This window comes from Lutra lutra, chromosome 6 (assembly GCF_902655055.1).
Source record: "Lutra lutra chromosome 6, mLutLut1.2, whole genome shotgun sequence".
NCBI classification, from domain to species: domain Eukaryota; kingdom Metazoa; phylum Chordata; class Mammalia; order Carnivora; family Mustelidae; genus Lutra; species Lutra lutra.
The window spans coordinates 141,748,796-141,776,048 of record NC_062283.1 but is presented as its reverse complement, the minus strand read 5'-3'; the positions used below and the strand labels follow the sequence as shown (position 1 = coordinate 141,776,048).

At 45.6% G+C, this 27,253-nt stretch overlaps 1 protein-coding gene across 2 annotated transcripts in view; it reads right to left on the bottom strand.

Moving 5' to 3' along the window:
* Positions 1 to 5,746: 5,746 nt before the first annotated feature.
* Positions 5,747 to 27,253, bottom strand: part of SCAF8 (SR-related CTD associated factor 8) — a 151,700-nt gene continuing 130,193 nt past the window's right edge. For both annotated transcript variants that reach the window (XR_007128100.1, XM_047733394.1), the window contains one exon: positions 5,747 to 6,863. The gene's annotated coding sequence lies outside the window, so the exon portion shown is untranslated. The remainder of the gene's footprint in view (positions 6,864 to 27,253) is intronic.

Below are 27,253 nucleotides of genomic sequence, written 5' to 3'. Positions count from 1 at the left end.
CTTCCCTTCACATCTGTCCCGGTGGATGTTCCTCGGGTTGTGGCCAGGCGCCATCAGCAAATGTGCCACCGACTCATGGAGTCAAGCTGTCCTTTCAAAAGTGTCCCCTTCCCCGATTTTCTCTGATTGATCTGCCAGGCAGATCCTGTTCCCAAAACCCTGGGCAGACTCACCCCATCCTGGGAAAACAGATGAACACAATAGTCTTATCTCTGAGTATAAGGTTCTATCATTGCAGGCTCGCAATAGATGAACAATTCAATTGTCAGTGGCTGGGAGGTGGGGGGGGGGGGTCCCATGTGGCAGCTTGAGCCTGGCTGTCATCCTACTCATTTTCACTTTCATTAAGCTGACATCACTTCATCATCCACGGTGTATGTCCAAGTCTTGGGAAAGGATGAAACTTGATTCTGCCCTCGGGATAAATAATGCCAGCCACCATTTCCTGTGCCAAGGGCATGACACGGACTGTCATTAATCAGTTAATGCAAACGGTGTTTTCCCTGTGCAGCCGAGGAAACCGCCAGCATGATTATCTCCACTCTGCAGATGAGGAAACCAGGGCTCAGCGAGGTTAAGTAACTGGCCCCCCGTCGCACAACTAATAGGAGACGACTGGGTTTACCAAGCCTTTCCTTTCTTTTCTCGAGCCCAGCAGCCCCCAAACTGGTCTGCACATTAGAATCCTCCCAGGGATCTTTTTAAAAACTCCCATGGGCAGGACACCCGCAGAAATCACAATCTTTAGGGAAGGGACATACGCATCCGTATCTATATTTTTCAGCTGGCCAGGTGATTCTAATGTGCACACACCAGTTTGGGAAACACTGTGAAGGGCTTGGAAGCATCTTCAACCGCAAGCACTTAGCAAATAACCCACGTGCAAAAAAAGAGAAAGGAAGGAAAAAGAAGCAAATCAAAGACTGGGCTACGACGAGTGGCTAGAGAGATGCACGTGAGGGAAAGACTCTGCTTTCTCTATGGGCCATGGAAGAAGTCGGATGAGAAGCGGCTTCCCGGAGGCGAGTGCAGGCAACTCAAACGGGGTGCTGCTGTTTACGGGGTGAACTGAGATCCCCTGAGCACGGTGCTTCTATTAAGTGGGGTTCCTCTCTACCCCTGCTCTTGGGGAGAGAGTGGCTGTTCATCCGTGTCTATACTAGCTAGAAGCTCATTCATTAGGCACGGGGCTCCGCGGCCGGTGCTGCCCTCTGCCCTTAGACCAGCCCGGGAGCCTTCCCAGGGCCTTTTGCAACAGCAAAGACTGGTAGGCTTACAGCCAGTAGAACATTTGCTTTTGAGCCTTTAAGAAATATATTCAAATTCCTTAAGAACTGGAAGTTGGTTGAAGAAGCCTCAATCCTTCGCTATGCTAGAAATAAGTGTTTATTGTGAGGTTACCTTGTGGAAACTGGATTTGAAAATTTTGATGGTCAAGGATACTGAGGAATTACTGCTTTAATTGGAGAGCAGATAGAATTTTAGCTGAAAGGAACATGACTGCTATGTCTTGGCTGAAGTCCAAGAAAGGATAATTAGCAAATGACTTAGTGGTAGTGCACTTGCTTTAGTTAACACTTTGCTTTATTTTAAGTAACACAAGTCGTCCACATGGGCCTACTGTTCATCCCTGAATGGAAACACTTGAATTTCCAAAGCAAATCCATGTATCACGAGTCTAATATCCCAGTGAGGTAAATTCCTGTACTTAGAGCTGATGGCTCTTTCTGCTTCAGATAAAGATACAAGCCAATGAGGCATGACCTCCATAATTCACTGGTGTTCTATCGGTTTTGTTTTCCTCTTTTATATTTCATGGTACTACATCTAAGCATCATATAACTAGACCAGAAACACCGAGTCAACCCTCCTGCTAGAGTTCATTGCTTTACTGTTATAAGGATCTAGGGAAACCTACCTTGTTGTTTGGGAACAGCTAAGATGAACCCAGGAAATTCAAACTCACTTTGGAAAAAATGTGGGCCAAGAATAACTTTCTAGTTATTCCTTCCCACTCTTACTATAGCCTATCCTTGTTCCATTAACTGTCATTTTTTAAATACAAGAAACTCACAAGAAACTCTGAACTCTATTGGTTCGATAGTAGAAATAGCATCTGGTGTTCTATTTATAATTTCCCGAAGATTGCGAGAGAGCTAGGATGTGCTTGAGGGTAGTTTGAGGTTTTCTTTCCGCTCACTACATTTGAAGCTTGTCATGCTGATTTCACTGCAGGGTTCACGGATGGTGGTGCTTGCTTCCTCAATCTTATTTACAGATTTAGAAAAAGAGGGGTCCTGCTTAGAATCTGCTGGGAGGAAGGCTCACTGAGAACATATTTGTGAAATCTTGCCCCAAGGTTGTTAGGCCACTGAAAATCAGGTAAGTCCTTGGAAATACTATCCTTTTGCATAGGAGTGGTGCATGACTCTACGTAAATATAATCCTAAAATTCTGAAAACCAAATAAGTGATAAACTTGTTGCTGGCTAGAAAATGGCAGAAAAGAGAAACAGAACTTTTTTTTTTTTTTTTTTTCCTGTAGTGGAAATTTGAGCTAAAGAACGCGTCCTTTTTAGGGAAACATGTGGTTTCTATCTGCCTGTGGGAGCTCCTCTGCGTTCCTCCTCTGTTTAATGTATGACACACATCTGTCTTCCTTTTCAGCATGCAGATCATGATGATATACACGGGCATCATTTAACTCCCAGCTCTGCCCGTGATCTCCACACAGCACCCAGCATTTACGAAGACCAAAGTATGTGTTGGATGCACGAAGGAATATTGGTATTTGAAGACAAAAGCACAACATTCTAATAGAAAGCCAGACTTGTGGGCTGGGGTCAGAGGGCGTGAAAGAGACGGGGCCTCAGCTGTGGCCAGGCCTCTCACACAAAGATGAGAGGGCCTTGACCTGGGGCTGCTGGTCCCCTTCTGGGCGGGAGCTCCCCGGGCTCTTGCAGCCAAAGCCCAGGCTGGCCTCTCCTTCCCCACGGTCTCCCCGGCTGGCCACGTCCTTGGAAGTTATGCTTCTCCGTGACCTGAGTGGATTCTGGTCACCCTTCTATGAGGCCTCCAGTCCCACGAAGTGTACGCATGTCTGTGTGCTTATGTCTACACAGACAAAACGAAACTCTTATAACATGGACATTTCTGGCAAAAATGACTTCCTTTTCTTCATCACTCTTTTTCCTTTTTTTGTCAGTAGTAAAAGGATGGGAATGATGTCATGAGAGAGGGAAGTGCCAATGGGTATGTTAGCCGTGGCTCTTTACTCAACTTGCTTGACATGGAGGGCACGGACTTTTAAATATGAATGTAACTCTTCAGGAAGCGCCCTTTAAGATCATATAAATAAGAATTTGGCTCAGTCTTCATAAGAAATTTTTTATTTTAAAAATCTTCTGAATAGCAATTCTTCCATTCACTAGCAGGCCTGCCCTCATCCATGATCACCCAGGCAAAATTTACAAAAGATGCCTTCAAGTTCCTTCTCAACTGGGTATACTGATAGTCTCAGCCATCTGAAAGCCACAGGTATTTCTAGAACTATGGATCCTTTGGTGGATTTTAAAATTTGTATTAATATTGTATCTAATATCCTTTTAGAAAATATATTTGAGCACAGTGCCTGAGCTTGTATATAAAAAAAGTTTAGTTAATATTGTGTGTCTATATTTTCTGCTACTTTATAATCTTCTTTCCCAAGCTGTCTCTAATAAGAGTTATTTGATGTTTATATATTTTTGGATTAAAAAATAATTTATTTTTGCAGTAACACAAGAAGGTGTGAAAATGAGCTTTATTTCCTTAGAGCCCACAGATAAAGTCTTTGTTTATGAGATTAAAAAAAATAATGCTTTGGGGAGGGTGGGTGCCTGGGTGGCTCATTCGGTTCAGTGTCCGCCTTCAGCTCGGGTCATGATCTCACAGTCCTGGGATCAAGCCCTGAGTTGGGCTTCCTGCTCAGTGGGGAGTTTGCTCCCTCTCCCTCTTCCTCCGCTCTCTCTCTCAAATAAATACATAAAACTTTAAAAAAGTGCTTTGAAAGAGATTTGTGTCTCAGAGAAGAAATAAGAGAAATAAACATAGGGTTTCTCACAGATACTAAAAGGTACAGTGAGTATCTATAGAACAATAAGTAGGACACGGTGATGCCAGCCACAAGAGAGTGGAATATTCCCCAATTTAAAAAATTGGATCAAGAAACAGTGGATTTAGGAAAATTACTAATAATGAATGGAAAGAGGCTTTCTTCTAAAGCACCAAACTCGACCACTTTCTTAACTGCTTGTGTGCTTAAATCATCTAACACACAAATTGCTTTTGATAAAAGGAATCATCTATGTGCGATTCCTGAGCAGAGAGCGTCCTGAAGCAGATGTTTCAGGTTTTTTTTTTCCTCTCTGAAGAATTTATTAACTGCGAAGGAATTGCTTGAGACCATCTCATTTGAATGAGCTCTCGGTATTAGAATTCAAGGGAGAGGCTGGCATTTACTTATAAACCAAACAACCCACGCCGACGATGATTCTTTCTAATTGTGTAAACACCAAATAGTTTGTCAAGTCACCTAATACTATTTAAAAACCTAGCTGGATACAGACATACATATGTATATGAAAGCGTTCCTTTGCTGCAGACAGAAGGGAGGGAGGGAGAGTGGACTATTAAATATTCACGCTCATTCACAAAGAGAGCTTTGCCCAGATGCTCAGGCAGAGGGTGATAGAGAGACTTTAGAAAAGGGAATTCATCCAGGGAACAAAACCATCAGCCTCTGCCCTTATTAAGGCACCTCCTGGGAGTTTAGAAGGATTGGCTTGGTCGGATGGACACCTCCGGCTGAGAGGAAGGACTGCGCGTGACCTCAGTTCTGAAGGAATGATCCTAATCTTAAGTTTGTTCACTCTTCTACATTTTCTTCTGCCCCATCCACACAGAAGACCTCCGGAATCTCCTGTTGGCTTGCCTTTTTTCTCTAATTTAAGAATTCCAAAATAATTTGCTTATAGATGCACAGATTTATTTGGCCAAAGGAAACCCCAAATCCATGCTGTTCCTTTGGTTGGGGGGGTCAGGGGGTTGGGAGCAGGGAGCGAGCTGAACGGCACATCTGCCAGTTGCAGCTTAACTTACAAATCATAGAAGGAAAGGGACCTTGTCTTATTTCCCTATCAAATTTAGTGCCAAGCAAGGTCTGAATTTTCTGAATAGGCTCACAGGTTTATATTTCTTTGGAGTTTTAAAGTTTCATACTAGAATATTGTGGAATACACAAAAATATACTCCAAAACCCCGACAGAGAGTCAAACAAAAAAGCGTGTAGCTGTGGCTAAATTACCCACAGCCTTCTCCGATTTACAGCTTATGTACTAGAGGATAGAATCAAAATATGTTCTAATTCTATGATAATCCATTTAACAGGAAATACGGTATAGTCAGAAACCGGAGAGCGCGAAGATGTAATATTTCTGGGGAGGAAACCATCTTTGATCCACGTGGTAGAATGCATAATCGAAAGGACCTTGGCCCTCATAAAGAGCTCAGCCTTTCAACAAACAACAAAGGCTGGTTGTGCAGATCCAGGCATCAGCAGCCATTCAGGGCAAGGGACTGAAAGACCCAAACCATGTATGCGGCTCTGTCTAGGTCCAGGGCCACAGAAACGGCTTGGCCACGAGGCAGAAACGAAGCACGGAAGACATGCTGAGCTCCAAGACCAAGTAAATGACTAACAACCCAAATTAGTTTCAGTTTTTATTATGAATTCCAAAGTGACAGCATTCTGTGAAAGTGTCAAGTTTCTCACTGATTCGATTTTGAGAGACCACAGACTACTGCATTCCAAGTACTTTAATTTGTGACAGAGCCAAAACAAAGAATGATAAAAAAATATTCTTCTAGGTGTCAAGAGTGCTCTTATTTGCATTTTTGCCATTATTTTGTTCTGTTTTCCCTGCAGGTCTCATGAACACTGATAATTTCCAAAACACAAAATCCTGGTCTGGATACTTGCTGCAAACTTTTTATAATCTCTGCCTGAACAGGAAGCTAATAAGAAATGTACTTATAAAGTATGTGTACAATACAATGTAATATGCCCGTTCATTGTCATTTCCTTCCTCTCACACTAGGCTTCTCATCTACCACCTGGGTACCTGCCGTTTGTAATAAACAGGTCACTGAAGGCTGGAACGAGATACCCAGAAGGCTATCTTGAACCCTGGATTTTCTCAAAGCTGCATTGTCTTTTCAACAAAAGCTCAAGACTTTCAATGTCTGAGAGGTCCAAGGAGATGACTCATGATGGATCAAAGTCACCAGTCAAGAACTACAGTCTATGCGTGTTGTGTTCGAGAAAAAAAGCCGTGGTTTACTAAAGCTATGGTTCTAATAATCTGTAGTTCCAACACAGTGTGACTTTTTCCCCCTCCGCAGGGTTTCCTCGCCATCTGCCCTTTCCATCACTGGTACTGGATGATGGAGTTTGTCGCCATTTATATTCCAATCAGCTCGGGTCCTGCGGAAGTGCATATCTCTTACAGATGTGATACTGTTCCTCTGAGTGCATCCTCAAAAAGAACAATTATGAACTGGAAACTCATAGAGTTTGTGTTTAAAATTTATAAAATTAAACCTGCTCCAACAGGTAATACAGGGAGGCATGCTTGCAACCTCTGGATTCAATCAGAGACAATGCCTGAGAGCACAGAGCCTTCTTAATAGGTAACGGCGGGTTCCTTTTAACGCTTCCTTAAACAAGATCCGATGTGCTGCACATTAGAACTTTGAAGCACGTCTCATTTATTTCTACAAGGCTTGGGACACAGGAAGCTGCCAGACCTTCATTCGTCACCTTGCCTGTTGACAAAAGGAACAATAACTGGTCATCACCGGTCAATGGAATAAGTTTTCCTAGTTTTTTTTTTTTTTTTTTTTCCTCCCCAAGATAATTCCTAAAGAAGGGATGGTGTCCATGCAACAGCAAATGTTTCAATATTTGATGAATTTCTGTGCGCTAAAATCCCGTGTCTTCTTCCAGGACAGCGGGAAGAACCAGAGTATGCGGTGTTCATCTCTCTCCTGGGGCTGGAATTATTCAGGAGAGACCCCTGTCTTGGAAGTCAGCATGCCCAGGCTCCAGATGTGATCCCACCAGGAGCTAACAACATCACCTAACCCTCCTGGTTCTTCGTTCCTTCGCCTACAGACTGAGAAGCCCTCAGTGGATGAGTTCTAAAATGAAGCTCAATCCAACCACCTTCATGGCTCCATGGGTCCTGCCACCATGGCTCTACACAGAGCACAGCCTGGTGTAACCATTCCAATCCTTGGCAATGGTGAAGCTTCCAAAATACCCAAACCTGGGCTGCTCTGGCCTAACGTTCTGCTTGGAGTTTTGAACTAGGTGAACGTTCAGAGAAGCGGCAAAATATCTGTTAGCGTAGGAAGTCAATTAAAATCTCGAGTGAGGATGTGATTAAGCTGAATGGGTGCAAACTTCTGAAGATACACATCTCCACATCTTCTGCTGTCTTAAGATCTAAGAAGTGTCTTTGGTGGGGGAGGGGGACGTACATGCTGGTTTTCTTAAATTAAGAAATAATTATTTTTTTTAAAGATTTTATTTATTTATTTGACAGAGAGAAATCACAAGTAGGCAGAGAGGCAGGCAGAGAGAGAGGAGGAAGCAGGCTCCCTGCTGAGCGGAGAGCCCGATGTGGGGCTCGATCCCAGGACCTGGGATCATGACCTGAGCCGAAGGCAGTGGCTTAACCCACTGAGCCACCCAGGCACCCCAAATTAAGAAATAATTATATCAAAGTTGGAGAACACACTGGAAAAGGAGAGGAGCGTGGAAGCCTTCTATAAAAACATACTACGTAGCCATGACTTTCTTTCAACTAGCTGGAGGCGGGGAAGTAGTGATAACTAGTAACTTTGCCATGGTACACGTTGTAGAGGTGAGGTCTGGACTCCGGAAGTCTGGCCATAAGTCCATGCTTTCAACCATGATGCCAAATTACCTCACCATACCTCATTCAAACGATAATGAACTGAAGAATTTAATGGGACTTTCACAGATGCCACAGGTACAACCAGGAATTAGGTTGAATATTTGGAAATTTCGGGCAACTGGTTCCCATTAGTAACAAAATGATCAGTTTCAGCAATTGAAATATATAGTCATTTTGACTTGATCTTTATGCTTCTGTGGCTGGTAAAACCTAGATATGCCAAAACAACTGTTTATTTATATAATATATTATTTATTTCTGAGGGCATCCCGGCTGTGACGTGTGGTAAGAAAAATGTGGACTAAGTTTTTCATCTTTCTACCGTGTGGGTGGCATAAGGAGACACACAGCTCTGAAATGTGTGAACGAGCCACACAAAACAAAACGGGCACCAAATGTCATCTACGATTTAGGATTACTCTAAGCGTCTTACTAATGTGTTTATCCTTCAAACGCTGAATTACACTCTATTCAAGAGAAAGCAACAATGAAAATAAGCTCATCTTCACTATCGGCAGCTGCAACCCGAAAGTAACAAGAGCTGTTTCCCTAAATCTGGATGAGATGTGCCAGGTTGTAAGAGGACAGGGTTGACGTCCAGAGCAAATCAGCATCTGTGTGGTCAAAGGCACCAAGACCACACTGGGGAACAAAATGAAAAAGACACAAATTTACTTAAAGTGTAAGGTGGGGACGTCTGAGAGTGATCTAACACATGCACATACACACCAACGCAGACTCCATTTCTGTGGGTTTTGTTGCCAAGTAAGAGGATAGTTCTGTCTTGACAAATAAACTTGAAACAAGCAAACAGTACATCTTTTATGGAATTCTGTCAAGTATTTTTATGCCTGTGCGTTTTGGGGAGGCGGATATCTGAAGCACCCGGCGGACTTGCTATCAGAGCGTGGAAAATGACCCACCATTGAAAAAGGTGGGCATTCAAGAGGGACCCTCTGCTACTCGTGCAGGAACCATTCAGGGGTGGGGGAAATGGTCCCAGAGCTTCTGCTTGGAGACTGCCTTCCTTAGCAAAGTGCCTTGCCTTTCTGAACGCTCTGGCTCTGATAAGGGGGCCCCAGCCTAGAGCAGTGGAGATCTGAGCGCTCAGGTGACCTGCCCAATGTCACCTGGGAATGCGAGCGGCCGAGCCCACAAGCGGGAACGGGAACCAGGTCCCAAGTCCCCGGCCAGGGCTGGCTCTTCTCCACGCGGTATCTCTGGCTAATAACACTGAATGTCAACGAATTTGTTATTTGTTACGACGATTCAGCTCTTCTGCCCAGTTTCGTTGCTACCATCAGCCCTCACCGATTAAGGGGCTTGTGAAGCCTGTCTCGCGGCATAGATCCAGCTGCCTCCACAACGAAACTGAGGTTTGGACAAGTGTCTTGGCCTGTGTCACGTGGCAAAGAGCTGCGCAGGGGGTCCCGAGCCATGCTGGCTTGGATGCCTCCGCTCGGGCTCTTTCCATGCGCCGCGTGGGCCGTTCCAGTGTCTTCTGGACCATGAGGCCCGAGTGTCTGGACGGGCCACGGAGCTCTGTCTTCAGGTGCAGAGCCCGACACAAACTGCTCTGTCTGAAGCCTCGTCACTAACAAAGGACACCCAGCGGCTCTGCAGTCCGTGGCTGAGCAGACGCTCCTCACAGGGAGCCTGCTCCCAGCTCCGGCTCAGTCCGTTTGCAGCTACCAGTGGGCTTCACTTTCCTCCTTAATAATGGCTATAGGGGCGCCTGGGTGACTCAGTGGGTTAAGCCTCTGCCTTCGGCTCAGGTCATGATCTCAGGGTCCTGGGATCGAGCCCCGCATCAGGCTCTCTGCTCAGCGGGGAGCCTGCTTCCCCCTCTCTCTCCGCCTGCCTCTCTGTCTACTTGTGATCTCTCTCTCTCTCTCTGTCAAATAAATAAATAAAATCTTTTTTAAAAATGGCTATAATTTCATAGTAAAGAGCAGGAGGCCAAAACCCCCACTTGTCAACGACAACATGGCACAAAATACGACTTTTCTTTTAAATAAACTGAGACACGGTGGTAGTGTCTGGAGGTGAGTAATGGTGGAAGGTGATTGGTAAAGTTCTAGAACCGGTTTTCTGCAGCTCAAGTTGCCATTAATGATGTATTTGCTGCAACTTAATTTTGAACTGCAGTCATTCTTTTCTAAAACGGGCATAATTAAGGCAAACGGACACGGAGGTGTCATTCTCCAGCTATAATCGACTGGTGGGGGACAGCGGCTGCTGGTTCCTGGTAACTTACAGACATAACCTCCCTGAGTCAATGCAAACAGTCCTGCAAAGCGGAGTTTCATTAATCCCATGTTGCAAACCAGAAAACAGGTTCAAAGAGGTTAAGGGACCAAAGTGTTACAAGGTGGCAGAGATGCACTTCAAGCAAAACGTGTCTGATCCCAAGAGTCTTGTGCCTTTCCTCTGACAGGCTGCTTCCCCCCAGATATGCCTGGGCTACCAGACGTGTGAATGGCCACCCCATATTGTGACCCACATCTGGGACTGCCGAGGAGGGGCCATCGGTGACCAGCACAGCAGGGGAGGCCACCTGCTCCCAGAACAGCTGTACCCTTTCTTAATTGCAGAAACCCTGCTCTAGACAGAGTGGCCAGGTCTCCAGGTCTATTATAAAGTGGCAGAAGAGGGAAGGAGTAAGGACGAGGCAGAGGGTTTCCTCAGAGAACCCACCACAGGCAGGTGAGCTGCATGAAGAAACGGAAATGAACTTAACTTCTATTACAACGTAAAGGCTTTGTGGTCTATTTTGCATTTTACCCGCTTCAAGTAAACGCCTTCTGATTTCCAAATGACCCATCAGCAGGCTGGACACTGCCGAAAGCCTCAAGAATCGTTGCTAAATTACAGTTGAGAAAGAGAATCTAGGGAGAGGCTCTGACCCCTTTTTAATTAATTGCCTTCATTTCCTCCGCAGCAAAACTCTCACCAGAGCTGCGCGGAATCAGCAAAGCTGACCGAACAGAATTCACTGCCCTCGTCTGTCTCTCTGGTTCTCCCCAAAAGGAGGATGCGTGAGATTGCGAAGTCAGCCTCAGAAAACCTACCCAGAGAGTGATCTGTTCCTGCACAGACCCAGTGGATTCATCACCAATGGGCTAATCGAGGTGGGATGGAACAACACCAAGAAAACCATGTCCTTGCAAACAGACTTTCAGATCCATGCCTCAACCGGTCTGCCCTGCCACGTCGGAAGGAAAGTGCCAGAGTTATTCATGGATGCCAGACCCCAATCTGCCTCGTCCAGCTGATCCGTCTGGCCAGCCCATATGGGAGCAGGATGGCTGGCACAGATCTGAAAGTATCAGTGTGTGCAGACATGTTCTAGCATCACTGGCTAATGTTTCATTGTTCTGTAGCTAAAAACCTACTTAAAATGTGTGGAGTGACATCCCATTAGGTTAGAGCAGTACGAAGTCAACTCTTTCCAAGTACCAAGTGTAAGAATAATTAAAATAAAATAAAAGCAATTATTCCCTATTAGGGAAGTTTATCTCTATGATGAGGGACTCAGGGCTCCTTCATTAAACTGAGATCACGTTTTCTTTCCTATCATACCCACCCACATATTGTGCACATAGTCTTTGTGCATACATAATCCCAACATAACAGAACAGTCATATTAGTGCTAAAACAGACCTAAGGGATCGCAGGGCACAAAATTCTCCTTCTAAACTTTAAAATAAATGGAAGCTCAGATGTGTACCATTTGCCCAAGGGCACACAAAGACTGGAAATCTACATGACATTCTGATCTCTTGTCCAACAAAACACTGTATGTCCGAGAATGTTCCTTTTTCATTTAATTCAAATATCTCAGATATTATATCCTGGAAAATTATGCCATTTGGCATGAATGAGCCAAATAGAACACTGACTTTTGAATAACGCAAACATAACAGACTTCCGGACCATCACAGACTGGGCTGTTTCCGTAGGCGGTGAAGTCTGGTCTCCTGTGAACCAGCGGACGGGTATAGACACGAGAGGTGGCAGTACCCTCCCGGGAAGCTCGTCTATGGGAGACACAGTTCAGCACACTGGTTAAAGGGTGCGCCCCGGAACTGACTCGGCAGGCAATTCTTGGGTGACTATAGCGTCCACGACTGTAAAATGGGGATCAGCACCCACCAGCGAGGCTAACTGTAGGGATTAAGTGAGGCGCCGTGTGCAGAGTGTCCATCACACAGGAGGCAGGAAGGATATGGATTCTTCCTTGTCACCCAGGTTCTCAGGGAGCCCTGGCGACAGAGGGCAGAGCACCGATGCTCACCCACTCTTTGGTTATAGGAGCGAGGCTGAAGGTTTCCATTCCCCTGGCCCGGTACGCTAGTCCCTCTCCTGCCCACCTTGAGATTGCTCAGTCAGCCACCGAAGACACTGTACGCAACAGCTATCTCATCTGTGAGGCCTTCTCGGGGCGAGGGCCCAGTCACCGGCCTCCCTTGGTCCGTACGCCTGGGAGAGCTCAGCTCCCATCAGCATCTTCTCCCTCCTATCCTTGACTCTGAGCTCCTCTGTGACTGACGGAGGCTCTCACCTTCCTCAGGGATCAGGCCTCACCATTATGGGGCCAGGATCCTTCCCTTCACCCCACCCCAACAGCCAGCCTGCCCTCCTCCTTCCTCCTTCCTTCTCAGTATTCTCTCTCTGGGCCATCCCTATTTACAGGAGAGAATCACCACAAGTAACTAGGAATCAGTGTGCATTTTTTTTCTTTTAATAGGCTTCACGCCCATCATGGAGCCCAACACAGGGCTTGAACTTACAACCCTGAGTACGCCTATATTTAAAAAAAAAAAAAAAGAAAAAGAAAAATTGAGTGTATGCCCTTATTGAGCTAAAAGGAAAACAAAGGATCTCTGTTAACAATTCACATATGACCTGATAAGTCTTCACTTGGACACCCTGAAGCTTTGAACTTGGGGGGAGGCTGGGGAGAAGAGCAGAAGCAGAAAGCAAGAGGAAAAGAGCAAGTTATCAAAGGCACCATTCTACACCCTTAAGATAGGCTCCCAGGGGGGGCACCTGGATGGCTAAGTGGGTTGAGCCTCTGACTTCGGCTCAGGTCATGATCTCGGGGTCCTGGGATCGAGTCCCGCATCGGGCTCTCTGCTTGGCGGGGAGCCTGCTTTCTCCTCTCTCTCTCTGCCTGACTATCTACCTGCTTGTGATCTCTCTCTGTCAAATAAATAAGTAAAGTCTTTAAAAAAAAAAAAAAAAAAAAAGACAGGCTCCCAGGCTTGCAGGATGGGAAAGCAGACAGCAGGCTCCATGCGATCCAAGGCAAGGTCTGTCTCTGCTGCTGTCGGAGCCCCGCTGCTTGGCACGGGGCTTCTCAACGGCTACTCAGCGAAGGGCAGGAGGAATGGGAGTGAAATAAGGTGAGTGCCGTCCCGGAAGTCTAACAGCCCACTCGCTGCACCTTCAATCGCCCAGACCTTCTGGAGTAAGGAACAGGCCTGTGACACCTGTTCCCTTGGCAGGAGAATCACCTCAACTGCACGGAGGCCTAGGCTCCGGGCTGTTGCTAAATACGAATGAATTTTATGTGGGAGCTTGCTTTGGACAGCTCTCCTTCTAGCTTAAAGGTTAACAGGTTTGACTTTGGGTTTCCAAGAACAGACACTGTAAGATCAATGAGGAGTAGGTCCCAGGATCTACTGCCCTTGGTTTTAATTTGGCACATGCCAATGGTCACCGGTAGGATGTACTTTTTCCTCCACTAGTAGGCTGGAGCAAAAACTATTAATACTTATTTAGTAAACTTGAATCCATCAGATAACAAATTTTTAATACATTTCAAAGTTAGGGACTCCTGGGTGGCTCTGTGGTTAAGCGTCTGCCTTTGGGTCAGGTCAGGATCCCACAGTCCTGGGATCGAGTGCCGCACTGGGATCCCTGCTCAACAGGAAGCCTGCTTCTCCCTCCCCCTGCCTGTGCACTCTCTCTCTCTCTCTCTCTCTCTCTTTTTTGGACAAATAAATAAAATCCTTAAAAAAAAACCAACTTACAAGTTAACTTACAAGACTTTTAATATTTCTTATAGGCAAGCCACCTTCACGCATAAAGTAAACTCTAGAAACCTAGGACAGTGATTCAATTTCATTTTTAGAGTACTAGAAAAACTTGGTATTTAAGGAAATCATATTGTAGGGGTACCTGGGTGGCTCAGTCAGTTAATCATCTGCCTTCGGCTCAGGTCATGATTCCAGGGTCCTGGAATCGAGCCCCACAAGGGCTCCCTGCTCAGTAAAGAGTCCGCTTCTCTCTCTCTGTTTCCCTCTGTCCCTCCCCACTGCTCATTCTCTCTCTCTTAAGCAAATAAATAAAATCTTTTTTAAAAGAAATCCTATTATAATCTTTTTCATAAGACAAAGGAACCTTTTGAAAAGTGAACAATCATCCATTTTTTTTAAAATTTCAATTTTCATATATCAGTTTGCTTAAAGCAAATTCAATCTGGTGTCCTCAGCTGTCATCACAACTGAATTGGAGAGACTATATGGCCACCCAGTTGAGCAGATGCTTTTTTCTTTTCTTTCTTTTTTTTTAATAGCTGCAGAAACTAATTTGCAAACTGAATTAGTGGCAAGGAATTGACATGACTTAGTCAAGGAAATGACAATCCACTCACTTTTCTTGGATGCCAGAAAATACAACCCCAGGAAAGGTGACCACTGGAGTTTTTTAGGACATGGAGCCCTGAAAGAGCAAGGCCCCAGGGCTGGAGGGACAGGTGGCAGGAAAAGTAAGTGCAGAGACCCCACCTGCTACATTCACGGGCTGCCCCTTGGAGTGGACTCAGCTATGGCTGCATCCGATCTCTCTTTTCTATGTCTACGCTTTACCTCCTTATCTAGAACAAATAGTCAAAATCAGGAATTTGCTGTTTAAAGGAACCACCAGAGTGAAACTGAAAGGTAAAAGAAGGGAGAGAGACTAGGATCCTTCATGTGCATCTGGAAAGGCGTAACCAGGAAATGCATTCATGCCTGTTTGGTAAATTACCCGAGTTGTGTGTGTCTGTCTTCATATCCCGGTCTTTCTCTCCTGTGCACGTAAGATAACTAGGACGGGCACTGGGGCGCCTGGGGCGGGGTCAATCACCTAGGCATCTGGCTCTTGCTTTCAGCTCGGGTCACGTTCTCGCAGTCGTGATATCGAACCCTGCCTCCGGCTCTGCGCTCAGTGGGAAGTCTGCTGGAGATTCCCTTTCCCCCGCCTTTGCCCCTTCTAGCTTGCACACTAGCTCGCTCTCTCTAAATTAAACAAAACTTAAAGACATCAACAAACTGAGGTGGGCACGAGGGCCCCACATCCACACAAAAAGCACAGTGCGACAGCAGCAAATGCAACAAGTGGGGTCGTCTTTACCTAGACCATAGCGCAGAGAGGACCAGCTTTTCCACAGAAAACATCTGCCATCAGCCTGGACTTTAACTGAGGCGCCCCCGGGCGCCCTGAGTAGTAACTCTGACATCAGGGAGAAACACTACACCTGAATTGCATGTCTTTTTAAATGGAAGAATGGCTTTCAGGAAGGCACAGTATCTTACTTAACAAGCTCACAGAGAACTCCAAACAGGACCCAAGCAAATGAACCACCAGGCGACACTCTTTTTCTACAAGCAGCACAGTTTCAGGCATGTCTATCTTGGGCAAATGTGAAAGCACAGAATAGAATGGGCTATGACTTTTTAAAAAAATATGGATTGCGACTGCTTTCTGCTGTCCTATTTCTCACGAGCACTGACCAGGAATTGGAATAAGAAAATCTCTTCATCTGCACTGTTTGAGAGCTGACATGTACCGAGCCTGTTTCCCACCCAGAATTCCCTCACATGCTCACGAGGTGATAGGGCATGGAACATCCCAGAACACATCTCATACCTCGCTTGGCCTATGGCACCTGCATCCCATCCAGCTGTCCAGACTCCTGGGCCTTTTCACAGAAGACCTTCAACATCAGAGAAGGGTCCTTCTCAGATGTTACCAGACCCCCAAATTACAAATCCCATGACAGTATGCAATTTGCCCCTAAACAGGTCTGTGATAATGAGTAGAAAAAGGCCAGGTGGAGACCCAGATGTGGAGGGGGTCCCCTGGGCCACAGCTGACCAGCAAAGTGACACGTAGCTGACCATTTGCCTTGCAGTGAAGGTTAATTCACATCTGTGCCTTAGCAGAATTACAGATTATCACATGCCATGAGTCGGCTTGGAATAGCTAACGTCACACGTGTTAGGGCCAGGAACGCTAAAAGGCGTAAGCATTAGTTCATCATCAGTTTCCTAGTTCCAAGCCGTGAGCGCCCAACATGTCAGACACACAAATGCCGAGCAGCTTGGGCAGAAGCCAGCCGCCCAGTCCCCTGGAAGACCCTGCACGGCCCTACCTCACAGACCCTGGCATACACTTTGAAAGCCACTGATCTAATATACATACAACTTCTGTTTGGACAGACTTGCCCTACAGTGGTTTTAAGCAGTCGTGATGAATCAGGTCCAGTGAGGGGCCACCAAGGCAGCCTCTCTCGGACCCATGCAGGCACTCCTGGGCAGCCCCTGCACTGAAACTCTTTGCGTAGGAACTCAGGGGCTATTTTCTTCATTGATACCTAATGCTCTTCGTTTGGGATCGTATTTTGGAAAACGGAACCCCTCTCTGAAATTACAATGTGTACGAAAGGAAAGCTTGATCCACTTTATAAATGCTAATTCGAGAGGAAATCACCTCTTCCATCTGTTGTTAGGCGTTCTAAAAATATCAGGAACAAAGGTGATTCTAAATAGTTTCTTGTCTAAGTCTCTCCCTCTTTTCCCCCCGTCATATATATACACGAGAAATAGGAACCCCCCAAAACACCTCTCAGTTGTTTGTACATTATCATTTGTATAGGATTGGTAAGTTAGCTGTTAAAGTAGACAGACTTCTTGGGGTCCAGCAGAAGGATGGGCCAGCAGAGTCTATACCCAAAGCTAGGAAGCCGGGTGAATCTGGATTGAAGGCAAGGACAGGGGTAGGTACTCTTGGCTTGAGTGGCTTGGCTGGGAGACAGGGGGAGCTAAGGAAACAAAATTCCAACAGGTCCCAGGAGAACTTGAGCATAGCCCTGCCTGTAAACTATTTATGACAGAGTATTACACAACAAGAAAAATATATCCATTTTGAGACGCAGACAATTGATTAAAAGTTGGCAATTCAGTTATCTTGTTAAAAAAAAATTTTTTTTTAAAGTAACCTCTGTGCCCAAACGTGGCTTGAACTCATGACCCCAACATCAAGAGTTGCATGCTGTATGGACTGGGCCAGCTGGGAGCCCCTCACGTGTCTTTTTATAACTTCAAAAAAAACCTGTTCCTTACTTTTCCAACCACCTGCCACTAAACACGGTCAAAAGCCTGTGTCCTCTTTGCCTATTTTGAAGAAAATACTCCTGCCTCTTCAGGCAACCTTGCTCTTAACTCTCTACCCTCTTCCTTAAATGACTGCCTGAGCTGAGCCAGCCTTGGCAAATCCTGGCAAGGGGCCCACCAGGGGACTGCAGACCTTTCACTGCAGTGTGGCGGTGGGGGGAGGGATGAGGACCTCACCCCCCTTCCTGACCTCCAAGCAGGCGTCACAGATGAGCACACCAGCTCCTTGAGGGTAGGACCCTCTTGGCTCCTACTGCTCCTGCAAAGTAGGGCTTACATTTGCGCCCCAAGTCTGTCCTCATTTTGGTGATGTTTCCTCAACTCAGGAAACATTTCATCCCCCAACAAGGGTCTCTGGTATGGTGCAGGTGGGTGGACAGGAAATGTCTGAGAGGCCGTAAGAGAAACCCAGTCTGACAAGAGCTCCTCTGCCTCCAGAACCCATGGTTGGGTTTGGCCATGCGCACGTGAGTGGATCATCTCTGGAGAATCTGGCTGCCAAGAATGTGGTCAAAATTTCTGGCTTGCTTTCTCTCTGAAATGATGACAAGTTGTACATCTTTTTACTTGCTCTAGCTTCCTCTTTGGAACATCTCCCAGGGTGCTCAACAGGGTGCCACTCGGGAGAAGCTGTCCCAGGTTTACATAGCATCGCTGGGCTCATACCAACACACCCCGCAGCAGCGAGGGCCCAGGGCACCGAGTCCCGACACAGGAGAGAAGGCAACCCACAGCTGTTAGTTCTAATACATCCCCAGGAGGTCCCAGGTGACAGCAAGACGGGCATTCACGTCCCTCTTCCATTTGCATTATACTCCACTCAACCATGCATCAGGGATGTCAGACGTGTGGAAAACAGATATCTGACTACCACCAAAGGAGCCAAGGAAATCGTATGTCTCTTCACTTATTTTGTAGGTAGGAAAAAGAAATGAAAACTCAAGCTATAATTTAGATGTGGTAGTATGTTAGGGCTTCTCTTAAAAAATTTTTTTGTATCAAGGTGCCCTGGGTGGCTTGGTTGGTTGAGCGACTGACTCTTGATTTTGGCTCAGGCCATGATCTCAGGGTCATGAGACCAAGCCCCATGTCGGGTTCTGCACTGGGTGTGGAGCCTGCTTGGGATTCTCTCTCTCTCTTAAAAAAAAAAAAAATTTATATCAATCCTCAATTACATTTCAAAGTAATAATCTAAAAATTATCTCTGTAGAGGGGCCCTCGGCTAGCTCAGTTGGTAGGTCATACAACTCTTGATCTTTGGGTTGTGAGTTTGAGCCCCATGTTGAGTGTAGAGCTTAAAAAATAGTGTAAAAAAGTATTTCAGAGGATATTGGTTTATTCCAATTGTGATTTAGTCCACTGACGTATCTCTGATATTTCTTAAACTGCCTAGGCCATTTTTACAGTGAAATAATTAGACATATGGTGGGGGATATTCTGGTATACCTCACTCTATTGCTCTCCGAAGATCCTGCATTCTGTACAAAATGAAAGTCTGGGGCAGCCAAGGGTCAAGCCATTCCACTGGTGCAAATTTTCCAACAGCATTTCCTCACTTCTTGTCTTTGTGCCATATTTCGGTAATCCTCACGATATTTCAAATTTTTTCATATTATTATATTTGTTCCTGTGACCCATGATCAGTGATTATGACTTGCTGAGAGCTCGGAAAATGGCTGGCATCTTTTAGCAATAAAGTATTTTAAAATTAGGTATACACTGTTTTTTAAAATGGAATACTATTTTGCATACTTGATATACTACATAGTGATAATGTAACTTTTATATGCACTAGGAGACAAAAGCCTGAATGTGAATCACTTTATTGTGATATCTGCTTTACTGTGGTGGTCTAGAGCTGAGCCCATGATACTTGCAAGATGTGCCTGTACTCATTTCTCACTAATACAGCTCTTTGTATTCTCAAAAAGCTTTTAACTACAACTATTTAAATGACCCTCTCAGTGGGGTTCAATTTTGTTTTGTTAAGTGCAAAAATGAAACTGTCAACTGACTATTAACAATGCCTGTGCTTGGGGTGGGTGTTTCTAGTAGGGAGGTAAGCTTCTCACTCTGCTGTCTCCTTAGAAAGGCCTTCTTGGGTCTCAGACACCTTTTCTCTTGCAAACAAAGCAATACATCTCTGGAATGAAATAAAACCCATAATTCTCATTTTTTACCACTAAATTCTAGCCATTCACCCTCAATCTCAAAGTCAATCTGCAGTTCGCTGAGAGGTGACTCAAGTCATTTCTAGGGTTAGTGACACTAGTAAAGGACAAACCTGAAAACTATTTATTTTAAATAATAAGTCAAAAGGATTCAAGGTTATTCCTAAAATAGTCCCTATCATTTAGAGTCAATGTTTTCTTGAGTAGGAGAAATGGAGAAGGAGTTAAGGGGGATTCATACATAAACATTGTTCATCATATGTATTTCAGTTCAAGAAAGGTTCTGAATGAACCATGGCTCTACTCAGTGGTGCCCTATTTTGAGGGTAAGGCTGACATCAGAGCTGATTTCTTTTGGGAACACTGTAAAGAACACGGACACATCCTAAAAGATGACAAATCAATATATATCAGGGAACTTGTGGCAGGGGTTGCCAAATAGACCAAATGAAAATACACAAGAAATAACTTTTAGCGTTAAGTATGTCCCCAAAATTGCATGGGACATACTTGTACTAAAAAGTATTTGTTGTGTATCTGAAATTTAATTTAATTGGCCATCCTCAATTTTATTTAGCACCCGACCAGGGAGTCAGAAGTGTGGATACCTCAGGGACACGGAGTTAACAGAACAGGTTGTGTTCATTTCTACAGAAACATGGTTAATCTAGAACCAAAGATGTTTTTCAGAATGTGTATCCTTTACTACTTACTCCTGACGGTAAGAATGCTCCCTTTCCAAGTTTGCTCCTTTTCTCCTCCAGAGAATTACTCTGAGCTCACCACATGCCCGGGATGTTCTAAGAGCTGGACACAAAGAGGTGAGTAAAGCACAGACTCTGTCCTCGGGCAGCCGACACGCTCGGAGAGAGATAATGGGAGCAAGTGGACGGAAGCGTGGAGAACGTGAGAGACCGTCACAGAGGCTGGAGATGGGCACTGCTTTAGACAAGGTGCTCCTCAAAGCTTTCTCTAAATAAACACAGAGAGAATGTGTGGGAGTGTGAGGAGTGTGGAAAAGTGAGAGGGTATGTGTGTCTATGACAGAGTGAGATTAAGAGAGACAGAGAGAGAAAAGAAAAGAGACTAGGCGAGGGGAGGACTGGTCGCCTGACATTCTCAAAGCAAACCCACGGGAGCCACTTAGGGTTAATGACAACAAGTCTTTTGGGGCCAAGCCGGTAGCACAGGAAACCAGCATCCTCAGAAATGAAGCCCCGTGTAGAACTGGGCCCAACTACAGTATGTTTGGGGGAAGCCCATAGTTAACACCGTTTACATGCTGTGTTTAGAAGGTACACCTGTGACCAGGAAAACCACGCTCTCAGTCCCTGCCAGCAAGCCCGTCTGGAGCCAGGAGGAATATGGACCCCCACTGCACCCCTCCTCAGAGCAGCCAGGGGACTGTGGTCTCCACATGGGCACACAGTGCAAATAAAGTTCAAGTGCTCTTGAATCCCTTCGCCTGTTCAAAAGGACAAGGGCAAGCATCTGATCTTAGGTCATGGTCATGGCAGCACTGACCAGAACCAGGAAACTTGCCATCACCTGTCAGTGGTAGTTAATGACATCGTGCCTTTGCCTGGCACTAGGGTTCTAAGGAAGGACGAGGCAGCCTGACTCTTACCCCTCTGGTATCACCCAAGAGAAGCCCAATCTTAGGGGCCAGAAGACCTGCACAAATGTTCTCCAGGGTGAGCACACTCATCCTCGTCTGATTTGCACAGACTCTCCCAAATCTGGATCATTCTTCTATAGACACATTCGAAACATGTCCTTTAATGTATGCGAACTGGGGGCACCTGGGTGGCTCAGTGGGTTAAGCCTCTGCCTTCGGCTCAGGTCATGTTTTCAGGGTCTGGGATTGAGCCCTACATCGGGTTCTCTGCTTAGAGGGGAGCCTGCTTCCCCTCTCTCTGCCTGCCTCTCTGCCTATTATTTATTTGATCTCTGTCAAATAAATAAATAAATAAATAAATAAATAAAATCTCTAATGTATGCAAACTGGAACTGAATTAAAAACTTCAGCTGTGGGCTGACCCGTGTGGAGCAGGTCCGAACCGTCAAGGATTACCACCCATCTTGGCTTGAACCACATTCTGCCGCTGCAGGCATCCGAGCGTCTCTTGTGTCTGACCCTAATCCTCTGCCTCCTCCTCATGGTTTTTTTGTTTTTGTTTATAGTTTTCTTGTTATATATATATATATGTGTGTGTGTGTATATACATATATACATATTATATATGTATACATATATATATATGTATATATATATAAATATATATATATCTATTTTAGCAATCTCTACATCCAATGTGGGGCTTGAACTCATGACCCTGAGGTCGAGAGTCGCGCGCTCCCCAGACTGAGTCAGCCACGTGACCCCTCCGGGGTTCCTCCTAAGCAGGATCACTTTATCTCACACTTGTGACAGCTGAGTTTTCTGAAAGCAGGTACAGAACTCATACAACATTTTAGTTCTCTCTTCCACCATCACACAACCTATTGGTTTAACTAAATGATGCATGATATCCATTCAAGTCAGTAATAAATTCAAGTCATTCAAGTCAGTAATAAATCAGTTGTCAAGGGCAAATTTGAGGTTAGAAATCTGTCTCCTGGGGCATCTGGGTGGCTCAGTCGGTTAAGCATCTGCCGTTGGCTCAGGTCACGGTCCCAGGGTCCTGGGATGGAGCCCTGCATAGTTGGGCTCCCTGCTCAGCAGGGAGCCTGCTTCTCCCTGTCCCTCTGCTCCTACCTCTGCGTGCTCTTTCTCTCTCTCTCTCAAATTAATGAATAAAATCGTAAAAAAAAAAGAAAAAAAAAGAAACCTGTCTCCCACTTTGGACTCTTTAAATGGGCCAGCACCAGTCTGTAAGCGCGCCCTGCGAATGAAGACGTCGCTGCCTCGCCTCCTTGGAGACCCTCTATGGCAGCCCCGCTCTTCCTCAGTCCCAGGTATCCTTGTCCCTTGCTCCCCTCATTTTTGTCCCGGTACTTCTTTTTGCATCCAGTTGGGTTTGCTTGCCTCCCTCTGCGCCAAGATGTGGCTTCTGATCTCTGCTCCACGCTGTCCGGCAACGGCAGGTAGAGGGTTTCCCTCCCCGGCCCAACCCAGGGCTCTACCGTGAGATCAGGGGCCACCGTCAAGCAGGCCCACCCCCAGGGTTGACGCTGGTCCAGGAGCCGGTGCTCTGAGTCGGGCGGTACGAGCCAGCCAGGCTGCTCTCCACCGTGGCCATAAATAGATTTTTACTGACTTTCTCAGACGCCTCAATCACATCCTGACACAGAACATCCAGAACATTTTTCACCTGCCAATCAGACGACCCTCTTTAAAAGCTGCGATCTTATTTCTGGCAGGAATTATTCTTAGTGAACCTACACCAGTGCCTTTGGGACACAGAATCCGCCCCCCACCCCTTTTTTGTAACAGCTGACAAACCTTTTAATGATTTCTTTTTGGCACGATGCTGGGAATGATGACAAGTTCACTGGCCTGTAGTTCTAGGAAACTACCTTTCTTCTGCTTGAAAATCAAAACATTTGCCTCGTTCTGAGCACAGGAATCCCTTCCTGTTCCCCACAATTTCTGGGTCTTGCAGCAATTTTGAGGTCAACCTTTAAATTCTTCTTGTTCCCAGGGATGCAATTTTTCAAGGCCAGGGCGACTCTGAGAAGAACTAGGGCCTTCTCGTTGTCCTCTGACCTTCCTTAGAATTTCCCCCCTTACGTCGACACTGAGCTTTGTCTAGCAAGACACCATCACCTGCGCAGCGCAGCCGGCCTCTCCCTTCCTCACTGTTTCCACTCTGAGCCACACTGAAGACACAGCGTGGCTGTCTGCAGTATTTGACAAAAGCCGCCTCTCAAGCCAACCGGCAGCCTCCTGCCTGGCTTTCTAGGGTGTTGTCCTGCCCTTTCATGGTCACCGGGGACCCTGCGTCTTCTCCTCCAAAGTGTCCTCTGCACAAAGACCTTGATTCTTTTTCATGGGGATGAGGCTCACTCTGCAAACATTAGCAGGATCCCACTGTTGACTTTATTATCCCTCCTATGCCAGCTTCCCTCTTGGAGAGTCTGGCCACTGAACTGACCTCCGAACCCTTTGAAAGCTGTTTTCCCCAAAACTGTCACAGTGGGAGCAGCAGGCCTGCCACGCGGGCTCGGGGCCAGTGTCGTGCCTGCCCACACGCTTCAGAATGATGACAGCTGCCCACTAACGTCCCACGGTGCCTCCGCCATAAGTTGCCATCAGCGCCCTGGACACACAGGCATCCGCATCCCCATGTCTGCGGCGAGACTCAGGGAGATGCAGCCCGTGGCCCAAAGAAACCCAGCGAGTGCTGGGAAGATCAGGAGCGCGCCACTCGGGGGGCGCCGGCGCTCGGATGCTTCCTCCAGCCAACACGGTCTTATGCTCGCTAAAGAGCTTATCTTTTAAAAAATGTTTTACATTTATTATTTTCTTAAAAGATTTATTTATATATTTTCAGAGCGAGAGCACAGGTGGGTGGGGCAAAGGGAGAGGGAGAGGATCTCAAGCAGATTCTGCCCAACGAGGGGCAGGACGCGGGGCTCGATCCCACCACCCCAAGACCTCGACCCCAGCTGAAACCAAGAGTTGGATGCCTAACCATCCACACCACTCAGGTGCGCCTTTTCTTTCTCTTTTTTTCTGTTTTTTTTTATTAAGAGGATAATTTAACAACTGCTTTTCCAATATTTATACATTATTTCATCCTTTTCTCCAATTACATTTTTCATGTTGACCTCTCTCTCTGTATATATATATATATATATATATATATATTTTTTTTTTTTTTTTTAAGATTTTATTTATTTGACAGAGAGAGATCACAAGTGGGCAGAGAGGCAAGCAGAGAGAGAGAGAGGAGGAAGCAGGCTCTCTGGCAGGCTCCCTGCAGAGCAGAGAGCCCGATGCGGGACTCGATCCCAGGACCCTGAGATCATGACCTGAGCTGAAGGCAGAGGCTTAACCACTGAGCCACCCAGGTGCCCTCTCTCTGTATATATTTTTGAGGTACAGTTGACATAAGATTTTATTAGTTTCAGGTAAAAACCTTTTTCTTTTTGCAGGGTTTTATTCTATACATTCAAGTATTCTATATGGCAAACAAACATCTATACTTTCAGGAATAAAAAAAATATGTCCAGATTCAGGATTTTATTTTTTCCATACTTGCCTCTACCTTATACTTTTTTCTACCATGTACATTACTTGTATGATTTTAAAAGTATTTTAAGATAGAATCTGCCTATTCTGAGACCCAATTTTATCTATAATTACCTACACAATGGAACAGATACTCTTTAATATTTAGCAAAAGTTTAAAAAATTACAAAAGGGAAGTTTTGCAACATGTCCATGATTAGAATTTATTATAAAAATAGGAGAAAGATACATTTGCTTATTTTTTAGAGGCCCCTGGTCAGCTGGACTGAGTGCCGGGGTGGGGGAGGGTGGCAGGTGTGTTTTACCTCAGGCCGCCCCTCTCTCCAGCACCGCCAGTACAGGGAGTAAATGCTAATGTCTCCCCTTGAGCTCCTATTTTGGGTTGATTGGCAGCTGCGTATGGAAGTGGAGTCTGGCTCCTGAAGGCCTTCTCTGTCCTCCCCCACCCTATTTACCTCTACGTGGGAGCAAATATGGTTAACGTCCTAAGTGGGCGTAGAGTGGGCCTGGCCCCACATGCCTCGGTAAATTCATGAATTAACTGATGTGACTAGTTGGGGAGTTTTCCTAAATATTCTAATAACATATAGATGATATGTGCATGGTACAAATCTCAAGCTCAGGCTGGAGGTAGGCTCTGACAGGAACCCGGGCATTTCTGAGGCAGGCTAAGGAACCCGCCCAAGGTCACACAGGTAGGTAATGACTAAAGTCAAGGACTAAAATTTAAAGGCTGTTTTTTTTTTTTTTTAAACTTGCTGTAAATTGCTTTTAGATAAACTCCTGACTTAATTTAAATAGCTAAATTCTAGTCAAAGCCAGGCTCAGTTTGGAAATCAGATGTTTACGGTAAATAGTACAGAGAGGAACACTTTTCCTCAGTCGGACAGTTTTGTAGATTTATACGCATATTTCCTAGTTTTAAAAAGTTACATAGATCAATGGTTTGGTAGCTGGCTGAAATAATTCCATATTTTAAAAATCTGTAGGAGACATCTGTTAGCAGTTTTGAGTTTCTACCGCAGACTAACAATTTGGTGATAGCAAGCTGTCTTCCAATTAATGTTCCAGAAAACATTTTATTTCAAGATTTTCAGAACCAGAGCCAAGATTTTCTGGGATATCATTGTAGATTTTTCCTTTTATAAATCTTTCACAGCTAGGGTTAATAAGCAGTATGTCTTGGAAAGTGTTTTGATTTCCTAAGAAAACGTAACTGAGACTCATAGGTGACCTGCCTTTAATCTTTCCTAACCTAATGGATAAAGTCAAACATGTAGCACCGCCCTCACGTTATATTCACATCATTCCTTTCCCAAAATTATGCAATTTCCCTTGTGTTGTCCCTCCTCCCCCTTAGCAAACTTGGAATCAAACTTAACAACGGTTCACCCTCCTTAAGAGGTTCATTTGGTTTTCTGAGGCTTGCGTCCCTGCCCCCCACTGCCTTCTTTCTGTGAAATCACACCCCCGTACCATCTTCAAAAATTGTGAGACTAACCTTTCTTATGAAGCCTTTCAGATGACTTCCTGTGAGCCGCGAGAGCCGGAGCCCATGGAGTCACATGCAGCACTCCGGGTACACATGGTTTCCATGCTTTCCTGCCTTCTGCTACTATTACGCTCAGAGCTTCTACATGGGGGGCGCCATTTGATTTCTCTAGCACCCAACACAGTGCCTGGCCACTCACTTACCTGTTGGGTGAACAAATAAAACAAAACCTAAAGCCAAACTGATGACCCAAATGTGCTCATTCTTTATAGCTACAACTTTTCCTTTTCCTGTACTTTTTCTTTTTCTCAAGATTTTACTTATTCATTTTATTGAGAGAGAGAGAGAGAGAGAGAGAGAGAACGTGTGTATAGGCATGAGTGGGGGGAGGGGCAGAGGGAGAGGAACAGACTCTGTTGAGCTCGAAGAAAGCCCAACGTGGGGCAAGACAGGGATTAAGGCAGCTTCGTGAATGAGAAACGGGCTCAGGTGTGATAATGGTGTAAGGCAGGCGGCGGGGCCAGGACTTGAACCCCAGTCTTCCAACGCTCTTCCCGCTCTACCCCAGCTACCTGTGAAAATCCAGGTCCTGGGTGTGACGTCTATTATAGGAAACTGCCACTTCCCACCTTTGGTTTCTGGGAAACTGTTTTGGGGGGTTTTTTTTTGAAGACTTTATTTATTCATTTGACAGAGAGAGAGAGAGAGAGAGAGCACACAAGCGGGTGGGGAGAGGCAGAGGGAGAGGGAGAAGCAGGCTCCCCGTGGAGCAAGGAGCCTGATGTGGGACTCTGTTCCAGGACCCCGGGATCATGACCTGAGCTTAAGGCTTAGGTTTAACTGACTGAGCCACCCAGGTGCCCCTGGTTGTTAGGAAACTATTAACGAAAATTACACACTACCTCCTTGCCCCAAACTAGAGAGATCATA